Raw genomic sequence first — 12,718 nt, 5'->3', positions numbered from 1 at the left:
GGGAGGCGAGTATTTACTAACAGTCGTCCGGGGCTCCCAGCTGTCCCTGCCGCCCCTTCGCGTCCCTCCGGGCCCTCCACCCCTCTAGCCCATCACCGCCCCCTGCCAGGAGCGCGCCTGCCGGGGGATTCCCTCCCATCTTCGAGCGCCTGAGAAAAGCCGGGAGTCCTCGCTGCCAGTCCTTTCTCCCGCGCACCCTCTGTGGTGCCCAAGCCCCCAGTCCCACTCTCCCTGTCCCTAGTCCCCAGTCCCCCGGCTCCAGCAGCGCAACCCCAGGTCGACCCCCTGCAACCAGCCCTGGCCGAAACGTCTCGGCTGGCTCCCCGGTCACGAGCCCTGCGCCCCCTCCTCGGCGCCCCTCCCTCGGCTCCCATTCCTCCTGCCGCCTCCCCCTCTGCCCTGACTTCCCCAACTGCGGAGTGCCCGGGCGCGCCAGCAGCCTTCACCCCGCCGAGCCCGCGGCCACCCCCGCCTGCGCCGCGGCGCCCCCAGAAGGGAAACAAAAGTCTCCGCGGCGCCCAGAGTCCCCCGGAGCAAGATGCCTCCTCCTCGCCCCAGCCCCAGGTCCCTCCCGGGCCGCGCTGAGGTCAGCGAGTCAGGGCGCCGCGCCAGCCCAGGAAACTTTACGAACCTGCCCGGGGTCGCAGGACGGCGGCGGCGAGGGTTCTCAGCGATAAGATCTCTGGCGACCCCGCGACCGTGGAAGGGGAGCCGGAGACACTGTCGCCCAGCTCAGGGGCCCCGGCGGTGTGAGTGGCTCTGCTTCTATCTATCCCGTGCCCATCCTCGCCCGCTCTCTCTCGTCCGAGCACACGCACTTACACTCCGGGTCGGCCGGCTGCTGCGCCGCCGGCTGCCGCTGCTCTCACTTCCTCTTCCTTCCTCCTGCTGGCCAGAGACACATTTTGCATCTGCAAGGCATCCCGAGATTAGCCGCGAACTCTCCTACAGAGCAGACGCTGCGGAGTGGCCGCCGGCGCCCCCGGCACCTGCGCCGGGACCCGCGTGGTTGGCTCGTTCGCCTCCAGCCGGCGCTCTGCTGCCTGCCCACCGCACTTCGCCTTGGGGGGTGGGGGGGTGGGGGGGTGGGGGGGTGGGGGGGGGGGGGGGGGGGATGGGGGTGCCCACGACTTTTTGAAGTCCCCCTACTTAAAGAGAAAGAAATGTCAAACACCGTGCACGCCTCAGTTCTGCTATAAATAATATGTGTGCAGAGCATGACTTTTCGGATGAGCTCACAAGCGGCGTTTTGCAGGCACTAATTAACTCCGTCACCCTCATAGCGCCACCTCCGGGAGGCCGGGAGTGCGTGGCATTTTTTTACAAGCTTTCAATTTTGGCAGTTGGTTTGGGATTTTGAGGGGAAACTTCGGTGGGCCGTTTTAAAGCTACTTGAAGAGGCTAATGTGTTTGTTTTGACGTTCTGCCTGGACTCTTGGACAGTGCGACAAAATTAACGACAGAACGTTTCCTCCTCCTCACAGTCACCTGTGCGCTTACGGACCACGGGATTTATTTCTCATCAATTAAGCCAGGGATTCCCTAATTTTGCATAACTTTGCATAAAGACGTTCTATCCCCAATTTGGTCTGTAAGGTACATTATTTGATTCATATAACCTACTTTAGTCCTTTTCAAAGCAGAAATCAAGCACGTTAACTGAGTAGCTGCCAGAAGGGAAATGACAGTTGTTGGAAGGTTGCAGGAGAAACACCTGTCCTGTCCAAAATTCTGAAGAATCTATGCTGGCTCTACCAGAGAAGGAAAAGACGATTGCTATGCATTCCCTGGAAATTGGTAAAGGAGGTAAATTGGGACAGGGAGGCATTAGAATGTAAGCAAAGATGCTTTTTGGGTTTCAATCCCACCCACTCAACCACCTAGGCCCCAAAGGAGATTTAAATTTTAACCCTGCACTGACTGCAGCCATGAATTTCAAAGATGCTTGCTCCTTGGAAGGAAAGCTATGATAAACCTAGACTGTATTAGAAAGCAAAGACATCACTTTGCCGACAAAAGTCCATGTAGTCAAACCTATTCACAATAGTCATGTCCAGATGTGAGAGTTGGACCATAAAGAAGGCTGACTGCCAAAGAATTGATTCTTTCGAATTGTGGTACTAGAGAAGACTCTTAAGAATCCCTTGGACTGCAAGGAGGCCAAACCAATCAATGCTAAATAAAATTGACCCTAATTATTCATTGGAAAGACTGATGCTGAAGCTGAAACTCCAATACTTTGGCCACCTGATGCCAAAAGCCAACTCCTTGGAAAAGACCCTGATGCTAGGAAAGATTGAGTTGCAAGAGGGGACAGGGGCAGCAGAGGATGAGATGGTTAGATAACATCACCGACTCAATGGACATGAATTTGAGCAAACTCTGGGAGAGAGGGAAGGACGGGGAAGCCTGGTGTGCTATAGTTCATGGGGTCAAAAACAGTCGAACACATCTTAGCAACTGAATAATAACTGTCCATTAGCAGCCAAGAGCTCCAAGCAGCTATTGAATGCTTGAAACATGGCTAGTGCTAAGATGTTCTGTAAGTGTAAAGTAGACACTAGACTTCATGTGAAAATAGAAGATAAAATAGCTGGTTAATAATTTTAATGTTGATTACATCATTCCAACAAATGATGATAGTTTAGATGTGATGCTTCAGTTGGGTTAATTATTGGGTTAAGACATAAATGTATACTATATATACTAATTTAAAATAATTTTACTGGTTTCTTTTTACATTTTAAATGCAACTACTAGAAGAAATAAGATTATACACATGGTTCTCATTAGTGGCTCACATTATATTTCTAGTGAACCACTCTGATCTGACCCCTTATTATATGCATAACCCCAGGAGTTAGTATCAGGAGCATGAATACTTGGGTGCAGATCATTATAAACCAATAACTTAAAGCAGGATGATTCCAGGAAAGTAATTTCGCTTCTTTATTTCCCCATCTGTAAAACAGTAATGATACAGTAATAACAGTCAACAGGGCAGCTATCAAATGAGGTAATTTAATAAGCAGTCAGTAAATGGGGCCTTTACTAATGATGATGAGATGCTTATAATAATAAGTATGAATTTGATCCACAACTTTCTAGCTCAGGCACATAAAGACCTTTAGTGCAGACATCATGAACATTCAGTAAATGTTAGCTGTCATAATTGTTCCAAGGGTAGACAGGGAACTTCTCACAGCAATTAGACAACTCCACCTCTTTGTAACCTTTGGTCCCAGTACTGCCCTCTGCAGTTAACACGGGGTAAGTCACATCCTTCCTAGGGAGATAACCTTTCAGATCTTTGAAGATAACCCTAGAATTCTACCTACACTTTCTCTTCTGAGGATTAAACATTCTCATCTATCTAACTCCTTTTCAGGTGATAGGGCTTCAAATCTCTTTCACCTTTTTGTAAAGGACACTTGTGTCTATCTTTTTAAAAAGTTAATTGTCATATAAATGAACTAACTAGACATTAAAAGCAATTTATGAACTATGGTGTTGGAGAAGACTCTTGAGAGTCCCTTGGACTGCAAGGAGATCCAACCAGTCCATCCTAAAGGAAATCAATACTGAATCTTCATTGGAAGGACTGATGCTGAAGCTGAAACTCCAATACTTTGGCCACCTGATGTGAAGAACTGACTCATTGGAAAAGACCCTGATGCTGGGAAAAATTGAAGGCAGGAGGAGAAGGGACAACAGAGCATAAGATGGTTGGATGGCATCACTGACTCAATGGACATGAGTTTGAGTAAACTCCGGGAGTTGGCGATGGACAGGGAAGCCTGGCGTGCTGCAGTCCATGGGGGTCATAAAGAGTTGGACACGGCTAAGCAACTGAACTGAACTGATGTAGCCTAGGCTCTTGGCCGTTATTTTTCAGATTCATCCAGTGCATGGGGAAGACTGAAAATTCTTTGCTGTGTTACCATTAGGCATGTCCGTGCTTACGAGGTTAGTCTTAGAAACCAAAGTCTCTGGTCCACCATCTCTAGGTCTCTTTGGATTTGATTCAGGTGTCCAGTGTCTCTCCATGTCTGCAGGTCAGATAGAACACTAAGGTTCTGGGTGACACCCTATTAACAAACTCCCTCTGCCATTGTGGGGATCAGCATTCTTTGGGTTATCTGGTTCATTCAGTTTCTAATAATAACCCTCTTAACTGTGCAATTGCCAAGCCTTATTTTTCTATTGTATTCATAAAAACATCTTAGATGTGTCAAATGCCTTAGAAAAATCCACCTTCACCCTGGGCTAGCTGGTGGTCTGCAGCAGGCTTTCTTTGTAGAGAGGACATTGTGGTGGTATCATGTGGAATGGCTCTATCTCTGGACTTGGTTGTTGGACATAAATTTCAGCATTGACATTTACTAGCTGCATTACCCTATGCAAGTGACTTAACTCATGGACTAAAACTATATCTACCTGGGAGGGTTGAGTAAGGATTACATGAGTTAACACAGTAAAGCTCTTAAAGCAGGGCTTGGCATGTACAAGCATTCACTAATTGTTAGCTTAGCTATTATTATCTAGAACAGCCCTCTAATCAGCACATAAACAGCAACATCTCCCATTTCCTACCTATCAGTTTCTATCCATAGGGGAGGGAAAGAACTAGTATGAATGACTCTGATTTTATTTTAGCTCCTGGTCAGAGCCCAGATCATTCAATCATCAGGTCATGCTGTGGTAGAGAGAGGGACCACTTGATAATAAGGATCGGAATCCAAGTGCAGCCCATCACTCGTACCTGCAGGAATTACACCAGGGCAGGGCTAGACTCTCTGCAAATGGGCCAGCCTGCTGGTAGGGAGGTGGACGCAAGATCTCCTCTGCATGACCACCCACCTCAGTCTCAAGATGGCTAGGAGAAAAGGAAGCATGGAAGAGAGGGCTAGCTAAAGAACAAAATTCACTGAAGCCTCAAGTCTAAACTGCCTCCCACAACTATGCTTACAGGACAGCTTTGTACTGTTGAAGGATAGAGAGCTATTTGGGTGAAATACCCAGATTTAACAACTCTATCCTGTGTTTCCCACCTCTTTATTCTCTGTTGTACTTACAGAAATCCAAGATAAGGTGGATGAGTACTCAAATGTCACCATGAAAACCCCAAGTGCAAAAATGGCCTGTTATATTTTTAATCAATGATGACTCATGTTGATCAACTCTTTCCTTCCTAAGCATTTACAAATATTCATTTCTAATTCATTTTTTAAAAACATTTATTGGACTGCAAATGGGTCCTGTGCATTTAATAATACATTTCATAATTAGCTTCAGAACTCTCCCTCAAATCAGCCTCAACTTCCTTGATCTATAACTTGAAGAATCTGTTCTCTTTTCCTGTCTTAGAATCAGGCTTATGTTGGCTTGACTCCAGTCTTGAAACAGCTCTGGGGGTAGAGAGAGTGACCTCAGCTCCAGGAAGCTGCTGTACCAGAGATAACAAGGTCTGCGGAGCAGGCAGGCACCTGCAGTCCAGAGCCACTGGGGTCAGCCCTGGGACAAAGAGAGTGGCAGGGAGGTGTGTGTGCAGAGCCTTCTTTCTCTCTATCATCCATTAATTCAATGTGTGCTGAATGCCTTAAATGACAGCCACTGTGAGAAGAAGGGAGGCTACAGTGGTGGGCATGAGAATCATGGGGGTCCCCCTCCTGGCACTTTCAACCTAGTTAAAAAGAGAGACTATAGTAGAAGGATATAGTAACAGAAGGCTGCAGTACCATAGGGGGCAGGGATGATACCATGATCTGTAAACCCTCCTGGGGAAACTTGGCTAGAGCTGAAACCCAAAGGGTGAATGAGTAGGTATTAGCCAGGATGGGGAGGGGTCTGTGAGCTGGGTAATGGGCAGGGGTTCTAGATCAAGAGGAGCAGTTTGTACAAAGGTCTATAGATGTTATAGTGCTTTTTAAATTGACCTTTAAAAAGTTAATTTGGTTAAAGTGTGAGAATATCAAAATTGAATCCAAGATCAGAGGGAAAAATCTAAAATCTGGAAGCCCTTGGCATTATTAAGGTTAATGGGAAGGCACTGAAAAGCTTTTTGTTTGAGAGTTTTTTGATTTGTTTTCCAAGTGAAATATTTTAAGCAAGAGACTGGTTTTTTATATTGATAGTTCAAATAGAGAATGGATTAAAGGGGACACCAAAAGGCACAGGGAAGAACAGATAGGGAGTTATTGCAGTAAACCAAAGATAGAGAGGATGGCACGTAAGTCACCAAAACTGAGAGGCTAGGAAGAAGTGGAGAAGTAGAAATGATACAAAGGAAGCTGAGGGCACGTAGAACAGATGGTCATTCATCCCAGCTGTAGAAGCCCACAAGCAAGGATTTGCTTTTGCCTTACTGCCTCGGTGCAACCAACATTGAACTTCTACATTATTATGCATGGCAGAACCAAATAGTATGACTGTACCTAAAGACAAGGAATATAATCTTATGTCATTAAGCCAGTCACTCCTGAAGAGTAATGTGTCAGGAATAAAAGACTGAACAGATTCTCTCTTCTGGATTCTGTCAGATTCCCACAATTTGGGTATATTTTCATTTACTTCATGGAGGCATCACAACTTTGTGGTTTTCCCTCCTTGGAGTCTTGAAATTGCCAAAACATATTAAAGTCTTCCATACCCTTGCACGTGGAATCCACTTTACTCTTGAAGACATTCTCCACAAAGCCTTCAGATTTTCCATCCCAACGTCACTTATTCTCTCACAGTATTCCCAGGATTTCTTTTCATTCCCCTTTAGTTATGTCCCATGTTTCTTGAATACCTTGACTTCTGCTTTGTAAGATTTCTTTCACCGAATTATATAAGAAAATTGATTTTTTAGAAAGTATGAATGGATGATAAACATTTCTGAGAATCTTCAGGTATGACAATATCCTTTTTAATGTTTTTAAAAGTTTTATTTGTTGATATATAGTTGCTTTACAATGTTGTATTAGTTTCTGCTGTGTGACAAAGTCACTCAGCTATATGTACACACATATCGCCTCTCTTCTTGAGCCTCCCTACTAGCCCCTCAACCCCTGTCCCACGTGTCTAGGTCATCACAGAGCACCGAGCTAAGCTCCCTGTGCTACACAGCAGGGTCCTACTAGCTCTCTGTCTTACACACGGTAGTGAATATATGCCAATCGCAATTTCCCAATTTATCCCACCTCCTCACTCTCCCCACCCCCATGTCCCCATGTCTGTTATCTGCACCTGAATCTCTATTCCTGCCCTGCAGATAGGTTTATCTGTACCATTTTTCTAAATTGCACAGATTAATAGGTAAAGAAACATGTAATACGTAAATACAATGGAATATTGTGCGTATGCTCAGGCTCTTTGCAACCCCTGTAGCCTATATATAGTTTATAGTCTGCAAGGCTCCTCTGTCCACGGAATTTTCCAGGCGAGAATACTGGAGGGGATTTCTAATTCCTATTCCAGAGGATCTTCCTGACTCAGAGATCGAACCCAAATCTCCTGCAACTCCTGCTTGCTGGTGGATTCTTTATAGCTGAGCCACCAGCGAAGTCCTCACTCAGCCATAGAAGGGAACGGAGTTGGATCATTTGTAGGGATACAGATGGACTGAGAGTCAATCATACAGAGTGAACTAAGTCAGAATAAGAATATCTTTATTTGCAGGTACATTTGATTGGAAGATTGGTAGCCATCATATCAGATCAAATTAGTCACTCAGTCGTGTCCGACTCTTTGCAACCCCATGAATCGCAGCATGCCAGGCCTCCCTGTCCATCACCAACTCCCGGAGTTCACTCAGACTCATGTCCATCGAGTCAGCGATGCCATCCAGTCATCTCATCCTCTGTCGTCCCCTTCTCCTCCTGCCCCCAATCCCTCCCAGCATCAGAGTCTTCTCCAATGAGTCAACTCTTCACATGAGGTGACCAAAGGACTGGAATTTCAGCTTTAGCATCATTCCTTCCAAAGAAATCCCAGGGCTGATCTCCTTCAGAATGGACTGGTTGGATCTCCTTGCAGTCCAAGGGACTCTCAAGAGTCTTCTCCAACACCACAGTTCAAAAGCATCAATTGTTTGGCGCTCAGCCTTCTTCACAGTCCAACTCTCACATCCATACATGACCACAGGAAAAACCATAGCCTTGACTAGATGAACCTTTGATGGCAAAGTAATGTCTCTGCTTTTCAATATGCTATCTAGGTTGGTCATAACTTTCCTTCCAAGGAGTAAGCGTCTTTTCATTTCATGGGTGCAGTCACCATCTGCAGTGATTTTGGAGCTCAGAAAAATAAAGTCTGACACTGTTTCCACTGTTTCCCCATCTATTTCCCATGAAGTGGTGGGACCGGATGCCGTGATCTTCATTTTCTGAATGTTGAGCTATAAGCCAATTTTTTTACTCTCCATTTTCACTTTCATCAAGAGGCTTTTGAGTTCCTCTTCACTTTCTGCCATAAGGGTGGTGTCATCTGCATATCTGAGGTTATTGATATTTCTCCCGGCAATCTTGATTCCAGCTTGTGCTTCATCCAGGCCAGTGTTTCTCATGATGTACTCTGCATAGAAGTTAAATAAGCAGGGTGACAATATACAGCCTTGACAAACTCCTTTTCCTCTTTGGAACCAGTCTGTTGTTCCATGTCCAGTTCTAACTGTTGCTTCCTGACCTGCATATACATTTCTCAAGAGGCAGATCAGGTGATCTGGTATTCCCATCTCTTTCAGAATTTTCCACAGTTTATTGTGATCCACACAGTCAAAGGCTTTGGCATAGTCAATAAAGCAGAAATAGATGTTTTTCTGGAACCCTCTTGCTTTTTTGATGATCCAGCGGATGTTGGCAATTTGATCTCTGGTTCCTCTGCCTTTTCTAAAACCAGCTTGAACATCAGGAAGTTCACGGTTCACATATTGCTGAAGCCTGGCTTGGAGAATTTTGAGCATTACTTTACTAGCGTGTGAGATGAGTGCAATTGTGCAGTAGTTTGAGCATTCTTTGGCATTGCCTTTCTTTGGGATTGGAATGAAAACTGACCTTTTCCAGTCCTGTGGCCACTGCTGAGTTTTCCAAATTTGGTGGCATATTGAGTGCAGCACTTTAACAGCATCATCTTTCAGGATTTGGAATAGATCAACTGGAATTCCATCCCCTCCACTAGCTTTGTTCGTAGTGATGCTTTCTAAGGCCCCCTTGAATTCACATTCCAGGATGTCTGGCTCTAGGTCAGTGATCACACCATTGTGATTATCTGGGTCGTGAAGATCTTTTTTGTACAGTTCTTCTGTGTATTCTTGCCATCTCTTCTTAATATCTTCTGCTTCTGTTAGGTCCATACCATTTCTGTCCTTTATCAAGCTCATCTTTGCATGAAATGTTCCTTTGGTATCTCTGATTTTCTTGAAGAGATCCCTAGTCTTTCCCATTCTGTTGTTCTCCTCTATTTCTTTGCATTGATCGCTGAAGAAGGCTTTCTTATCTCTTCTTGCTATTCTTTGGAACTCTGCATTCAGATGTCTATATCTTTCCTTTTCTCCTTTGCTTTTCGCTTCTCTTCTTTTCACAGCTATTTGTAAGGCCTCCCCAGACAGCCATTTTGCTTGTTTGCATTTCTTTTCCATGGGGATGGTCTTGATCCCTGTCTCCTGTACAATGTCATGAACCTCATTCCATAGTTCATCAGGACTCTATCTATCAGATCTAGGCCCTTAAATCTATTTCTCACTTCCACTGTATAATCATAAGGGATTTGATTTAGGTCATACCTGAATGGTCTAGTGGTTTTCCCTACTTTCTTCAATTTAAGTCTGAATTTGGCAATAAGGAGTTCATGATCTGAGCCACAGTCAGCTCCTGGTCTTGTTTTTGCTGACTGTATAGAGCTTCTCCATCTTTGGCTGCAAAGAATATAATCAATCTGATTTCGATGTTGACCATCTGGTGATGTCCATGTATAGAGTCTTCTCTTGTGTTGTTGGAAGAGGGTGTTTGTTATGACCAGTGCATTTTCTTGGCAAAACTCTATTAGTCTTTGCCCTGCTTCATTCCATATTCCAAGGCCAAATTTGCCTGTTACTCCAGGTGTTTCTTGACTTCCTCCTTTTGCATTCCAGTCCCCTATAATGAAAAGGACATCTTTTTTGGGTGTTAGTTCTAAAAGGTCATGTAGGTCTTCATAGAACCATTCAACTTCAGCTTCTTCAGCATTACTGGTTGGGGCATAGACTTGGTAGCTATCAGAACACTAAAAAAGCATGGCTTCCTGTCTGCCAGCTGATAAAAAGTGAGAGGTCAAAATGATCTTTTTCTCTTGTGGTTTACTTCATGTGTCTGTGTATGTGCCCATGTGTACGTGTGTTTTCATTTCTAGAAGCATTTAGCATCTTGTCTTTATCCTTGACATTCTGAACTGTTGTCAGGATGCAAATGGGTGTGGATATTTATCACCATTCTCTCTTTGCACTACATAAGCCTTTCAAAAGAAAGGCTTGTCTCTCTTTAACCTCAGGAAATTTCTTTCTGTCTTTTCTTCATTTTCATCCCATTTTTTGTATTCTCTTTTCTGGAAGTTCTATCTAAATCCTTGTTGGATCTTCTGCATCATATCTCCTTGTCTCCTACCTTTCTTCCTTTTTTTGCTCTGTGCTTTTCTAGAAGATTCCTGACTTTATCCTCTGACCCTTTTAGTGAATGCTTTTAGCTTTAGCCGTCATGCATTTTGGGCTTCCCTTGAGGCTCAGCTGGTAGAGAATCGACCTGCAATAAAGGAGACCTGGGTTCGATCTCTGGGTTGGGAAGATCCCCTGGAGAAGGGAAAGGCTATCAACTCCGGTATTCTTGCCTGGAGAACTCCATAGACTGTATAGTCCATGGGGTCGAAAAGAGCCAAACACAACTGAGCGACTTTCACTTCACTTCATCATGCCTTTTGGTATTTCTGATTGTTCCTTTTTTCACAGAAGCCAATTCTTTTTTTAAGGACATATCTCTTGAACTCTCTTCTGGGATTTTAATTAAAAACTGATTTGTTTTGTTTTTAAATTCTCTGTTTCCTGAATCATCTGTTAATTTGAGGTTTATTTTTTGTTTGTTCACATTGGTGCTTGTTGCTGGGACTGATTTTCTTTGATAGTCTAGTGATCACAGATTATTGGTTTATATTCCCTAATATTTATATCTGTGAACATGAATAGTATTTTCAGGCAAATCTTTTAGTTCCTTCAGACAGCAACTTCCCAGGTGGTGCTAGTGATAAAGAACCCATCTGCCAATGCAAGAGACATCAGAGACACAGGTTCAAACCCTGGGTTGGGGAGGTCTCCTGGAGGAGGGCATGGCAATCCACTCCAGTATTCTTGCTTGAAGAATCCCATGGACAGAGGAACTTGGCAGGCTGTGTCCCTAGGATTGCAAAGAGTTGGACACTACTGAAGCAACTTAGCATGCATGCAAAAAGTATTGCTGCTGGTCATCCTCTAAATATAGATGGGACCCACTGACCCAGCTGTTCTGTACCCAGTCCTTGATTATTGCTTGACTAAATTCCTCGATTACTGCTCCACAGTCCATTCTTGCTCCCAGTGCCTGCAGCCTCTAAGCCAATATGGAGTCTGCTGGACAGATCTGTGTTGTGTCTTTGTATCCCCTTTCCCCTGGGTCTCCTCCCAGCATTAGCTCCCTACACTCTGATAGATCATCATATAGATCCAGTCTACTTGCCATACTACATAATTTCATCAATGCTCTGGCTACTGGTCCCCCTTTCTGTTCTCCCTGTGGTTTCCTATTGATCACCTTTTGTATACCTTTACTGTTATTTCAATGGGAATTTTGGACAAAGGTGAGAAAACCCAAGTGCTCAGGCTACGTTCTTCAATCCAGACCTCCCTTAAATTTCTACATTGGAATATATCACTATATTCCAACTTAGCATCCACTTACCAAATTGGCTTGAGATCCAGTCTCAGTTGATCGTACATGTCCATCACCCTCTCCATGATCATATGAGTGGATGAAAATGTTTATGGGTGACCCCAAAGAGTTTTTTGGTCTGTGGCATCTTCATGTTGGAGCCTTTGTGTTGAGAGCAGACAGGGCTGCTGGTCTTGAAGCTCACTCTGAGCCCACATGGAGATCTTGCTTGCTCTGGTTTCCAAAGCTCTGGTGCTCAATTCCCCATGCTCTCGGGCCCCAATACAGTCAAGCTTTCCAACTCCTCATGCACAGGAGAGCTTACCTGGACTCTGCAAAATGTCAGTGTCATGACAATTTTGAAAAGAAAGCAGAAAAAAACAGTAAGGAAAAAATAAAGAGATCATTCAAAACTATAAGAGATAACGAGGTCAATCATACATAAAGACTGGAGAAGACTCTTGAAAGTCCCTTGGACTGCCAGGAGATCAAACCAGTATATCCTTAAGGAAATCAACCCTGAATCTTCATTGGAAGAACTGATGCTGAAGCTGAAACTCCAATACTTTGGCCACCTGATGCAAAGAACTGACTCATTAGAAAAGACCCTGATGCAGAGAAAGATTAAAGGCATGAGGAGAAAGGAGTGACAGAGGATGAGATAGTTGGATAGCATTACTGACTCAATGGAATGAGTTTTGGGAAACTCTGGGAGATAGTGAAGGATAGGGGAGCCTGGCATGCTGCAGTCCATGGAGTTGCAAAGAGTCAGACACAACTTAGTGACTGAACAACAGCAATCCACATAA

The 12,718-nt window shown here is 44.5% G+C and overlaps 1 protein-coding gene across 2 annotated transcripts in view; it reads right to left on the bottom strand.

The window, feature by feature from the left end:
• Positions 1-1,062, bottom strand: part of ELMO1 (engulfment and cell motility 1) — a 584,995-nt gene extending 583,933 nt beyond the window's left edge. The window contains exon 1 of one of the 2 annotated variants that reach the window (XM_025292040.3): positions 632-1,062. The gene's annotated coding sequence lies outside the window, so the exon portion shown is untranslated. The remainder of the gene's footprint in view (positions 1-631) is intronic. The other variant, XM_025292041.3, reaches the window with a different exon arrangement.
• Between the last annotated feature and the right edge of the window lie 11,656 nt (positions 1,063-12,718).

This window comes from Bubalus bubalis, chromosome 8, assembly GCF_019923935.1.
Source record: "Bubalus bubalis isolate 160015118507 breed Murrah chromosome 8, NDDB_SH_1, whole genome shotgun sequence".
Lineage (NCBI taxonomy): Eukaryota > Metazoa > Chordata > Mammalia > Artiodactyla > Bovidae > Bubalus > Bubalus bubalis.
Note: the sequence above shows the minus strand (reverse complement) of the source record. Positions and strands in the feature narration are given on the sequence as shown.